Raw genomic sequence first — 12329 nt, 5'->3', positions numbered from 1 at the left:
AAATGAGTGGAGGTCTTGGGTACAATAAAAATTTCCACTGGTACAAGAACAGCAGATATTTCACAGATTCTCTTAACAAAAACAAATGACAGGTTCCAGCTCAGGGTACACTGCTGTTTCCTCTTTGGTAAACACAAGACTTGGGGCTGATGCTTGACTTCTGTTAGGAATGTGTGAGCTCAGCCCTGGTGAAGTCTCCCCCTCCTTCTAGGGTTTGTACTGAGGAGACCGTAGCTGCAGTTACAGGCGGGGGCTTTGGTCAGGGTAAGCATGGAATCAATTTTTCCCAAACTTCACAATTCCTCTGTGGTGTTGACTTACAGTATCTTTGCTGTTAGCCTCGACTCAGAGTCTTGATCTATGAGGGAGAAGCTGAGGCGTGTACCAACACAGAGGCAAAACCTCTTCCACCCTGAGGGGTGGTTTCCAGGAGCTGGGCTGGGCCGTACTGATGGAGCCAGAACCCGTGCTGAACCCAAGAGGACCTCACCTTCCAGACCTGTCACCCTCCTCACGACTAGTATCCATTAAAGATTTGGGACAGGCTACATGACTTTTCACCGTGAGCATAGTGCAAGCACGCCGATAGCTTTGTGATGGACACCGACTCCAGCCATCATCATTTCTTTGCCATTACTGCCCCATCCACTCTCCTGCACTGGCACAAAAGCCCCCAGGATGGCCCAGAACTGGACCTCACCACCCACCCCCATGATATACAAGTGTGCTGGGTCCCAGGTCCTTGAGCACCTCAGAGCATCTTAGACCAGGTAACACGTATGGCAAAAAGAAGCAGCCAAGAAGCTTGGTCCTTGTTCATGTGGGTGAGTTGTTAATGCAACAGCTGCAGGACTAAGACCCCATTGCAGTCTCCCTGCAAGGCTGAGCGGCTTTCGTGCTAGCGGGGGCTCTCACGGTGGGGTCAGTGGATGTCCCTGGGGCCACAGGGTCAGTCTCCATCTATCTTTTGCTCCATGTCTGACTGTGCCCATCTAAAAAGAGGGGAACGGGCTTGCTTACGTGCCATAAATGGGTCAGACCCTACGCAATACTCACTCCGCGCATGCTGGCAGAGCCCAGCTCAGCTCTGGCAGCTGCCAAATGCAGCTGGAAGCACAAATAATTTCATAACTGCTGGTGTTTTTATGGCTGTGCCTGGGTACTCCAGTGGCCAGGCCTGTACATCTTTGTTATGGGTAACTACTTACACTTAAAAAAAAAATAATACAATGTCATATTTGCTCTCATCTGGATTCACGAGATGGATTTTGGTACATTCTCTGTGGTGAAAACCAGTCATTTGTATCTGCAAATAAACACTGCCATTTTGGCCTCAACCAGCTCATCTCCAACAGCATTAGTTAATTGTACTTTAAAATCCCTTTTTCTGTCCTAAAATGTGCTTTCTGATCATCCTCTCAGTGCAAATATGATAAATAACTAGCCAATACCAACAGCCACAAAGCCATAAACATTTTACAGCTGTTAAGCCAACATCCATGAATGCAGACAAAAATTCTTCCTCCGTTCCCAAACTCCAGCCCCATGCAATAAGCCTGGCCCGGGTCGTAGGGGAGCATGCAGCCGAGTAGGTGGGTGCACCATAAATGTGCCTGGTTAGTAAGAAAGGGCTTTTCACCGCAGATCACAGGGAGCCCCTTCGTGGAGCTGAAATGCCTTTGCACCAGGTCTCTTGCTCCCAGCCAGAAAGTATCTCTCTCTCTGATGAGAAAAGGGGTTTTTCTAATTTATTGCTTTTATGGGATTGTTCCTCCACAGAGGCACAAATAGCAGCATATCAATAAAGCCAGTCGTTTGAAGTTGGATATTTCCACCTCTGTCACAGCAAAATAATTAAAAAAGGATTCACAAGATCATAAATTGCATGTCACCAAGGACAGAGCCTCCTTAACCCTTTAAAAGCCAGGCTGTGCCCACCCATGGCCCATGTTACTCAAGGCACGAAGACACATTTGTTATTTTTAGCATCTCAACCACAAGGGCTTTCTTGTCTGGAAAGAGATACACTAAGGACCTGCCTACACAGGGAACGAACTAGCTGGCTGGCAGGATCGTAGCCCAGCTCTGGTATGCAAATGCACATATAGATTTGATTTTCAGCCAGGCAAATGAGAAGCTGTGCTGCAGACCTGCAAGAGCCGAGCATTTAGTCACATTGAAGTTAAAACATGTTACAAACGCATCAGGCATTGGGGAAAACACTTTCAAACATATTTGAAGAGTGGCAGCATGGAGAGGGCCTAAAAACATTTGTTCTCAGTTAAAAGCTCCTCTGGCTCCAGCTAGATAATAGAAAAGGATGGAGCCCATCTGGGTCAGAAACTCCTGTTATCGTGCTGATCCCTCCCCAGTACAGATACAGCCAGACCATATCCCAACTCGTTGGAAAAAAATACGTTAATGCAAGAGAAGAGGACGCATGTTATTTTCTAGGCAGGTTGCAACTTAGCTCCCAATACAACAGCCAGCTTGTGCTCCAGTCTAATTTGATCACAGTCAAGGTTAACAACCATTGTTAAACTCTGCAGGTCAAATCCTGCCCTCTTATAAATCCAGGAGAACTCCGTGGAAAGGGCTGGGGGTGTAAATCTCCAGATCCAAGTCCTGACAGCACGTGGGAGGTGGACTCCCCAGTGCGGCAGGGCTCGGTAGGGAGGCACGAGAGTGAACAGTGTGTGCTGGGCTGCGGGCAGAGGGACGAACTGGGGTGGCAAGTACCTGTTTCTGGGGAGGAACCCAACCCCCAGACAGCTGGCAGATTGTTGGTGTGGTTTTGCTTTCAAAAAGACCACTCTCCGAAGCATACGGGGGTCTGTGGCGTCAGAAGTCCCACTGGAGGTGGATTAGTAGGAAGAATGGAGCCGAGATAAGTGTGGTTTATTACAGGGCGGTGTATTATATTACACATATCCCATGGCTACCTCCACTATAACCAGCATGTGAGCGTCGCGTTTGTGTTTGCCTCCTTATGCCCTCCTGACCCAAGACAAAACCCCCGGAAAAGAGTGCTTTTTCCTTTTTGTTACCGCAGCAAGAGGGTGGTGGATAGGGTAAGGGTGGATGTATTTTGCCCAGCCTGAGATTTCTTGTGTAAGCTCCTTAGAGAAAGAAGTAAAGAAAATAGCCATTCCGGTATGTTCTTTTGGTAACACAACCTAAGAGTTTACTTGGGAAGGACACTTCTGGAAGTGTAAGATTTGGGGCATGTTACTCCGTTATCAGAAGCTCAGGCAGAAATGATACCCAGCACCCAAGTGGCACCAGCAGCAGTCCTCGCTGCAGAACCTGTGTACAGCTCTGCAGTGAGCTGTGCAGCCTCCAAATCTCCCAGTCCTGAGGCAGTGGTAACTGGTGCCATAAGCAGCCGTAAAACTGGAGGGAGAGGCATGATTCCCTGTTGCCATTGCTCTGCACCAGCACAAGCAATAGCGAGGCTGGGTGCAGAGGGCAGGAAAGGGAATAAGCATCGTGTTGAAGAGCCAAACACACTCAAATGTTCTCCTTAGGCGCAACAAGCCTTTACCAGCCAGAGGAGATAAAAAATACATAATGCATAGGATAATATGTGGTGCAGAGGGTCTAAAGCTAATTTTTTCCAAGTACAGGGTTACTTGCCCTATTACAGACTCAGAAAGTCAGAGGAGCTTGAAGTCTTTATGCCAAAACAGCATCAGTTTAGTAATGACCAGCAACGAACACAATAAAATTAAAACCTTAAGCCTGGATGTCAGGACGAGGAAAGCAGATGTAGGGTAACAACACGGCTGGTGGGTGCTTGGTTTTAACTAATACCCTTTCCCAGTCTTTTTTCACCTCTGCAGTAAGGACTGGCGGGGAAAGGGCTCACCGAGCTCACCCTTTGCGTGGATGTAAAATCAGGAGCAGACCCCAATCCTCGGGAGCCCTGCCCTGCCTCCCGGTCCTCTCTTGACATGACACCAAATTAGGACCCTTCAGTGGCAGAGCTGCAAACCAGGCAGACAGGGCTAAATGGCCCCTGGGTGCAGGATTACCAGGGCTTTGCTGGAGGATGGGGTGGCGTGGGGAATTGCAGCTCCCTTCCCAACACAGCCTGGCAGAAAGGGCCCGAGGAAGAGGGAGTGCATATGGAGAAGGGCAGCAGCTGAGCCCCGGCTGGAGATCCCTGGGGACGTGCCCGAGAGGGGTGGGAAAAGCAGAGGCTGAACAGCAGTGCCCAAAGCAGCACCAATAAATGGATGCATGTCAGGGAGGGAGAAGGTGCCTGGCATGTGGCTCTGGTTAAACAGGAGCAATAAAGGAGGCAGAAAAGATGACTTCTCTTAGGACTGACACCAAATGTCTACAGGAATGGCTATTTTTGCTGACCCTGTCTGACACCACCATGGGAAAGTGGTTAGTGAAACCCTGCAGGTTTATTAAGGCATTAGGAGTCCTACAGAGACACCAGACCCATTTCCCTCTCCTGTCCTCATGGCATCCAGACTCCCATGGATTGTGAATGGACATCTGTAGCAGGCCACAAAATAAAGCAAGATTTTTTATGCTCCAGAGCAACACACAGAGAGATCTGTGCCTCCACTGGAAAACTTCATTCAGGAGTCCACAAACTGGAATAAGTTAAAATCACAGTTTTATTCTTAAATGGTAGGAATAAATTGCTGCCTTTCTAGGTAATTTTTTCTATTATCTATCTAAAATAAAGCATATAGATAAATGAGATCTTACAGTACCTATCAGACTAGCTATAATAAGCGTTTTGAGTAGGATGAAATACTCTCTTATTAGGAGAGCTGAAGGTGTGAAGTTTGCCACCAGCTCCAAAGTGTAGAGATGCTCATATGACATCTGTCTCTTAATATTCATTAGCAGACTGATGGCAAATGTAACAGGGACCTTCACATTATCACTAATCCATCAATGGTGCTCGTGTGGCTCCCATCCCCATAACACCCAAGTGCCTCTAGCATCCCTGCAGCATGCCTGTAAGGAGCAGCAAGATGATTATCCACGCAGAACCCGAATAATCCGTACCTGAGCCTTTGAGCAAGTGTTGAGGAGGTCTGAGGTAGGGGAAAATCCTTCTTTTCCGTGCTGGGAGAAGAGTCTTGATGGTATCAGTTGATCTGAGTGCTTGGTGATCTTCAAGCTGGATCCCAGTCCCACCAAAAGCGATTGTCCCAGGGGAGGGCTAGCTGTGCTCATGCTGCAACGCCAACAGCCAGACCGTGTTGGGACAGAGGGGTCTGAGAAAACCTGCAGGGAGATAAATGAAAAGAAAATGGAAAAAATGTCTCTCTTCACCAGCTTTGTCCCACAGTGGTCCTATTTGGCCTTGGGACGAGCGAGGGGTGAGGGTGTTTTGCTTTGGTCTTCCCATCACCAGCCTTGAGACGGCCACTGGTCACTGCCTTGTGGCACATGGAAACCCCAGAGAGGTCAAAGCAGAAGTGGAGGAGCCATAGCATCTGCCCTGTGCACCAGCAATGGGACCAGAGGGCTGAAACCTCGGCTGTGATTTTGAGAACCGTGGCCTCCCCAGATGGGATTTCTCTGGGCTGGCAAGGACCCCGCTAGCGGCCATGGTGATGTCTGCAGCAAACCAGAAAGGTCTGGAGATGTGAAGTGGCATTCAGACAAGGCCAGAAGCCCCTGCCATCCTTGCCTGCCCACCAGCGGTGACGGCCCCTTCCTTCCCTCCAAGCACACCACCAGCACTTGTGACAGTCTCCCTTTTAAGAACTAGCAAATCCTGTTGTACTGCAGTGAATAGCAACCAGCCTTTTCCAGCAGTCTGCCCTCCAGGAGCAAGGAGGGGGCGATGCAGAAAGGCTTTAAAAAATAACTCCAACCCCTGCCTAGCCCACACAGCACACCCTTTCCCCAACTTCATGCCCAGCACCCAAGGGAGGCAGCGCAGGGTCCCTGAGGGAGCCCAGAGCAGATCTCCCCTCCCCTCGCCTCACCCCAGGAGCAGACAGTGAAACATCATTTTCTCTTTCCGACCCTTTGAACTATGCTCCTGAGTAGAGAGAAGACAAAGGAAGAGGGGGGAATTAATTCCAGGCAGTTGAGTGTGTTCCCTGCTCTAGCTCAGTTTGGAGTAGGTACACATAATAATAACTTTTTAATAATAATTTAATTTATAATGCGCCCCCCTGCCAAGGCACTCAAGGCACTACAGAAACAATTAAAATATGATTATAATAAATAAACAACAATAATTAAAACATCATAAACCAGACAATATTAGAGCCAAACCAAATGCTAAAAAGCAAAACAAAGCAGCATTTTTGGAGGAAGGAGATCCTTGCACAATTCATCTTCCAAATCTCCTGTTGATGTTAGATTGAAATTCTCCTGTGAAGCTGTTTCTGCATCTGCAAAGATTTTGGCAGTGTCACAGTCATTAAAAAAATGGATTTTATACCACCATAAATTAACTGGAGTTTTGCAAAGCTGTAATAATGCAACATTTACTTTCATTTGAATAAATTCAAAACTCGGTTTACTCAGGAAACTCAGTTTATGGCGCTGAGTTTGTGTTGACTGCCCCGAGTTTGGGAAAAACACACATTCATTTTGTTCGCAGTTCATAAAACGTGCCTCATTATAGAAACCAGAATGTTTCTATAGACACAAGGATGGTGTTTTAAAGATTTAAAACCAAACCCTGAAACTGAGAAGCAGACCAGACTTCTCCTGGCCGTCAGCTCCTTGGAGCCAATGGGATCGGCTTGTCCCAGTTTACACAACTGGAACCGAAAGACCTAAACTAACAAAAGAAGCAATCTTCCTCCAAAACAAATGAAATTCCAACTTGTGCCAGGCAAAAGCAGTGCACTGATCTCTAATGATTAAAGGAGACAGGCTCTGTCAAGGCAGAGGTGGAACTGAAACGCAGCCAGTCGGACCCTCTTCTGAAAAAACCTGGCCACCAGCCCTCAGACAATTACATCTAGGATCCGTTCACTTGAGTGCCTCAGCTGATCTCAGTTGTTGTGGCAGCGCATGAAGGGAAAATCCTTCTCGCAAACCCAAACCACACAGGGATTTCTCCATACTAGGAAAAAACCCAAAACAGAATGCGTTAGGAAGATGAAGCCGGTGGTTTTCTTCCAGCACAGGGAACCAGGAGGACATTTTCCATCTGATCCCCCCGAGGTTTTGTTCTCACAGGTTTTACTTTGAGCTTCAAATCCAAGCGAATCTTAAAAATCGAGGGAACGGCAAATAAGACCATGTGGTTCTCACACACAAAGCCATCTTTTGGCCCGGGTTCATTCAAAAAGAGCCTTCAAAAGGGTTCAGGTACCTTAGCAAACTGTGTCACAACTTCAAACTTTTCAAAGCAGGTAAGATGTCTGCAGCTGGAGAAACCGCTACAGATTTGGGGCACAGAGAGGGTGCTTTCATTTGTTTCTATATTCTCCCATCAGGACTCACTCACTTAAAATGAAATGAATTACAGACTCCTGGTTCTCTGCATAGCCACCTCCAAGAACAGCCCCAAACTTTGCTCCAAGTGCGTCTTGGAATGGGACGTCTTTGTGTCTGCAGCGGAAAAGGTGCTTTCAAGGAGGGGGCTGCATGACCAGGGTTGGGATTTGATTGTTTTTTTACCTCGGTTGAATGCAATTCCTCCCCCTCCAAATCTCATTTCTGCATTAAGGCTCTACTGCCTTTCGTAGAGCTGGTTCTTCCTGGATGCTCTCCTCTTGCAAAGGGCTTTCCAAGGGTAAAGGAACCTCATCGCAAGCTCATGTTCTGGCAGCTCCCTGTGTCTGGGCAGCAAGGACCATTAGTGAATCTGGATTCCTATAGTTTTCCCAAATCCTCCACCCTGCACAAAAGTTGTTGAGCAAATTTCAAATTTCCCCTCTATGGAGGTAACTGGAAATTCATGCTTCTGGGGCTGTTCAATGGATGTGGTAGGTCCACTCTCCGCCAGGAGATGTACCAGCAGACAACAGCGTTTGGACTCCAACTCTGCATAAATAGTTTCTATTTTCCTTGGAGATGGAGTGCACTGAAACATAGAGCAGCTCATCCAAGTCTCCTGCTCTCCCTCATGCTGGGCTACCCTTCAGCTAAAAGATTCAGATTCTGGGATCAATCGCAGAAAATTTGCATTCGGTTTTCCGTATCACCTTTCTACAAATGTTCTGTGTGACCTTGAAAAGGTGAATCAGACACATACTGTCAAAAATGTCAGACACCTCCTTCCCATTGGTTTCAAAGAAAGCCAAGCATCTAAACACCTCGGAGGATCTGGATTAGAACTCCGTGCCTCAGTTTCCCCATGTGCTTTCCTACCTTCCAGGACAGACTGGACATCAGTACGTCAGCAGTTTTTCTCCTCAGCTTCCTCATTCCCTTAGTCATCAGTATTTTTAACTCAGATTTGAGCAATCATGTGATGATCATTCTGCCCACGTCAGCATTTCACCATAGCAAAAAAACCTGGCTGGTCATTCACCCTGAATTTACACTCAGAGTCATCTTTCCAGATGTCACTCAGGGTGCTGATTCATTTGAAAAGGCCCTTCTGAAACCGAGGTCACTTCAGATCTTTGGCTCCCCACATCCTCCAAGGTTGGGGTAGCTCCAGCACAGGGACTTGGAAGGCGTTGGGAACTGCTGCCAGAGAGTGCGCACTGACACTTGAGAGCAGAAATGAGAACACAGAGGTGGCAGAATTTATTTTATGACAAATCCTAAAAGGAAATTATGCAAAGTAATAAAATAAAGAAGAATTATAAATGAGGACAAGAAATGGGTGAAATATAGAATAAATTATGGGAAGACAGGAAGGTACAGGAGGAAAATTGAAGGCAGAAGTGCTGAGTTAAAGGATAATTATTAGAAACTGGCTGGTAGACCGAAGGGAAGAGGGCATTCGGGTAGGGGGATTGGTACAAAAGGAAGCTGTGTGTTTTTGTGCACAGTGGCATTAGCAAAGCATCTCCCTGTTAGATGTGCCTTGGGGATGGTGTGGGGTGACAGCCACTATTCGTTATTCAGGTACGAGCCCGTAAATCCGGGGACAAGGTTGCTCCTGCTTTGACCTACAGTCAAAATAAGCTAAAACCCAGGAATAAAAGGACCGGGTGGTCACAGCCCAGACGGCATCGCATCCTCCTCCCCTCCTCGCAGCCCTGCCTCGGTCCCTTCTCCTCAGCCTCCCCCAGCCCCGCAGCACCCACCGGGGTGGGCGTCTGGAAGGGAGATGCCCCCCAAAACCCCCACCAGAGGTTACCCAGCGAGAGCGGGAGGGGGCCAGGGCGAGCTGGGCTGCTCTGGGTTTTGTCTGGGGAATCCTTTGGAGAGTTGGTGAGGCTCAGGTGCGGGAAGGGGGCGAGGGAAGCCCTTGCTCCGGCCAGGGACCCTCTCTGGGTGCAGCCGATGGCAGGAGGAGCTGGTCCCAGGCCCACGGCCCCAGCTGTCAGTCTGAGCGATGAATTACATGCTATAAGAAGGTGTTGACAGGAGCAGCTGGACATCAGAGAGTGATGAAAAGGGAACAAAATTCATTCCGAGTTCAGACAGACTGGCTCGTTAGGGGCACCGGCGGCAGAGGCCACAGAAACACTGCTCCATCTCCTGGACATCCACTGAACCGGCTCCCGAAAAAGCTGAGAGCCCCCAAAGCCCCTTCCCCTGTGTGGGTGCAGCCTCCCCGGCCCCATCCCGGGGTTCCCCCCCCCAGATCCCTGCACGGCCCAGGGGCAAAACCCGCTTCGTCCAGCCTGGACTGAGGTGTCCCCAGTCACAGCACGGGATTCAATTTGGATATCTTCAAAAGAACCCAAATCAAAGGACTTTTTGTCCCTCTTGTTTAAGGATGTAATTTGTATAAATTGTATGAAGAGGAATGGGGGGGAGGAACGGACGGGAACATTTGGCATCAAAACAATTATCTCCATTTTAATGCAAACTAAACGACATGCTAAAGGGGAATTGTTTCTTACATATGTACAGCAAGTGAACATTAAACCATACGGCTAATAATTAACTGGCTCGACATTACCCTTGCCGTGTTAAATACAAGGGTGTCCCCTTACATTTAACATACGGAGAAGTTTGAGGACACGGAGGTCCCGTATGAGATTATTCCTAAAGCTGTGAAAATAACAAAGAGATTTTTTTTCTAAGCCAAGCTACTTCTTGGCATTCAGAGAAGTTGGCAGAGAGAAAAAGTGTCGGTCCTTCTCCCACCCCTTTCCTCCCTCTCTCCCTCCCTTCCTCTGACTCTCCTCCCTTTCCTGACTTCCACTTCTTTCTGCCGCTGGAGAAAAAGAATAGCAAATTCAGAGAAAATTTCATTGAGGTTATTCAAAGAGTTTTTCATGGATTATTTACACAAGTGCTGTTCAAACAGCCTTTGTCTGAACATCCCTTGAAATCTGCACCCAATCCTTTCAGATTCAAAGCAATAGCTCAGGGGAGACAAAGAGGAGCGGCTGACATGGGTTTCCTCTGCAAGTGAATGAGAGGTCTGGCTAAACACAGAAGGGCTTTGGGATCACAAGCTTCCTTTCAGCCTGGAAAATAAACACTAATCTGAAACCGGGCAGCTGTACCTCCGATCGGCCTGCCCCATCATCCGCCACCGTGCAAGGAGCAGGGCACGCACCTGGCTGCTCACTGGGGGGGTGACACGGCACCCCTGTCCCGCACCCCGACCCGCAGGACCCCTGTCCCGCACCCCGACCCGCAGGACCCCTGCCCCGCTGCCCGAACCGCATGCGACGGCCCCGGGGACCCTGCCTGGGCGATGGGGGACAGGTAGACCTGGTGGCTTGAGCCACCCCATGGCAAGACCTCCAGCCAAGGGACACGTCGAAGCCCCCGTTACCCTCCTGGCTGTGATGGTGGTGGAGCTAACCCCGAATGAGAGCGGGGTGGGCTCCCACAAAGGCCATGAGTATAAAGAAACAGACTCTCTAAGCAAAGAAAAGAAAGAGGGATGGCGGAGGGAAAGGGAGGGTGAGCCGCGGCAGGCAAAGCAGCTGTAGAAATATTACAAGGGGTACCCACGGTCAACACCGATTCACAGCCCTCTCTCCATCCCAAAGCTTACGCACAGACAACGGTCCCTTCCCCTCCGCCCTCCGGCAGAGGAGCAGCGCTCACCTCCCTCTGACCTGGGAAACCAGGCACCACAGGCTGATGAAATGGTTGAGATGCACACGACGGTATCAATTAAAATCAAGGGACTAAGCGAAATACGTAAGAAAGGCCAAGTTCTGCCTTAAATTATACCCCTGGCAATGACTAGCCACAAGATGGGGAAGGCGGCATGGTGCCTGCTGTTGAGCAGTGAAGTCCTTGCTCCTGCCACACCTGCCTGTCCCCTCTGCACTTCGAAGGAAACACACCAGTAAATACGTCTTCTTCAAGTTTTCACAACTTTTGGTTGTCAGCTCTTTTAGAGTAAAATGTGAAAAACATCCTACAGACTTAGTTTGATCAGTGTCTCTAAGGGCTCTGTACACCTCTCCTTTGCTTACATAAAATTTTTCTTCAATTTTATTTCCTCCATCCCTTCTTCACAGCTCATATTTGCCTGTTGCTGGATTCCTAGCTCACCTAGCATCCCAGTACCAAACACCAATTTACTCCAATCAAGAGAATCCATTTTTCTGCTTTGTTTGATATATTGCAAAAGACTTGCCCCAAGAGGTTCTCATCTGCTAGAACTGGCCTCTGAAAACCTCCCAGTACCTGTAGAAATAAAACCTTCTTCCTTCTCCACCTCTTTCTCCTTTCTTTCAGATCTTTCCCTTCCTCCCCTCTGGCTTTCCCACTGCCCCTGTAAGACCAATCTGTTCCTTCCCTGATTTATTTTCTTCCTTTCCCACCTCCATCTCTTTCACTCCACTCGGGATGTCTCCACAGAAGTATGTGACCAGAAACACACCACTCAAGTGTGGACACAACAGCTCCATTTCCAGGTACCCCAGAGGTCTGGGGCTCCATCTCAGCTCCGCTACTGGAGGCAGCAGAAGCTGGTGCAAGAAACCCTGTTTTAGCAATAACTTACCACAGCAGCAAGTTTCTTCTTCACTTCGATGGTTAACCGAGTCCTGCTGCAGGCACCCAGAGATGCTCTCCAGACCCCTTCACAGGGTGTTCTTATTTTGTTTGATTTATATATATATATTTTTAATAATAATTCCTACAACTCTGAATATAGTTATCTATAAAAATGCCGAACGTCCTTTTGAACTCTGCTCAGCTTTCAGCCGTCATGGCATTGTGGGGCAGCGATTTCCAGCCTATCTGGGTGTTCATGAAGACGCGATCATGTTTTATTTTTCAGCAGC

The sequence above is a fragment of the Buteo buteo genome, chromosome 27 (genome assembly GCF_964188355.1).
Source record: "Buteo buteo chromosome 27, bButBut1.hap1.1, whole genome shotgun sequence".
NCBI lineage: Eukaryota > Metazoa > Chordata > Aves > Accipitriformes > Accipitridae > Buteo > Buteo buteo.
The sequence above is the reverse complement of the archived record's forward strand: the minus strand, read 5'-3'. Positions refer to the sequence as shown.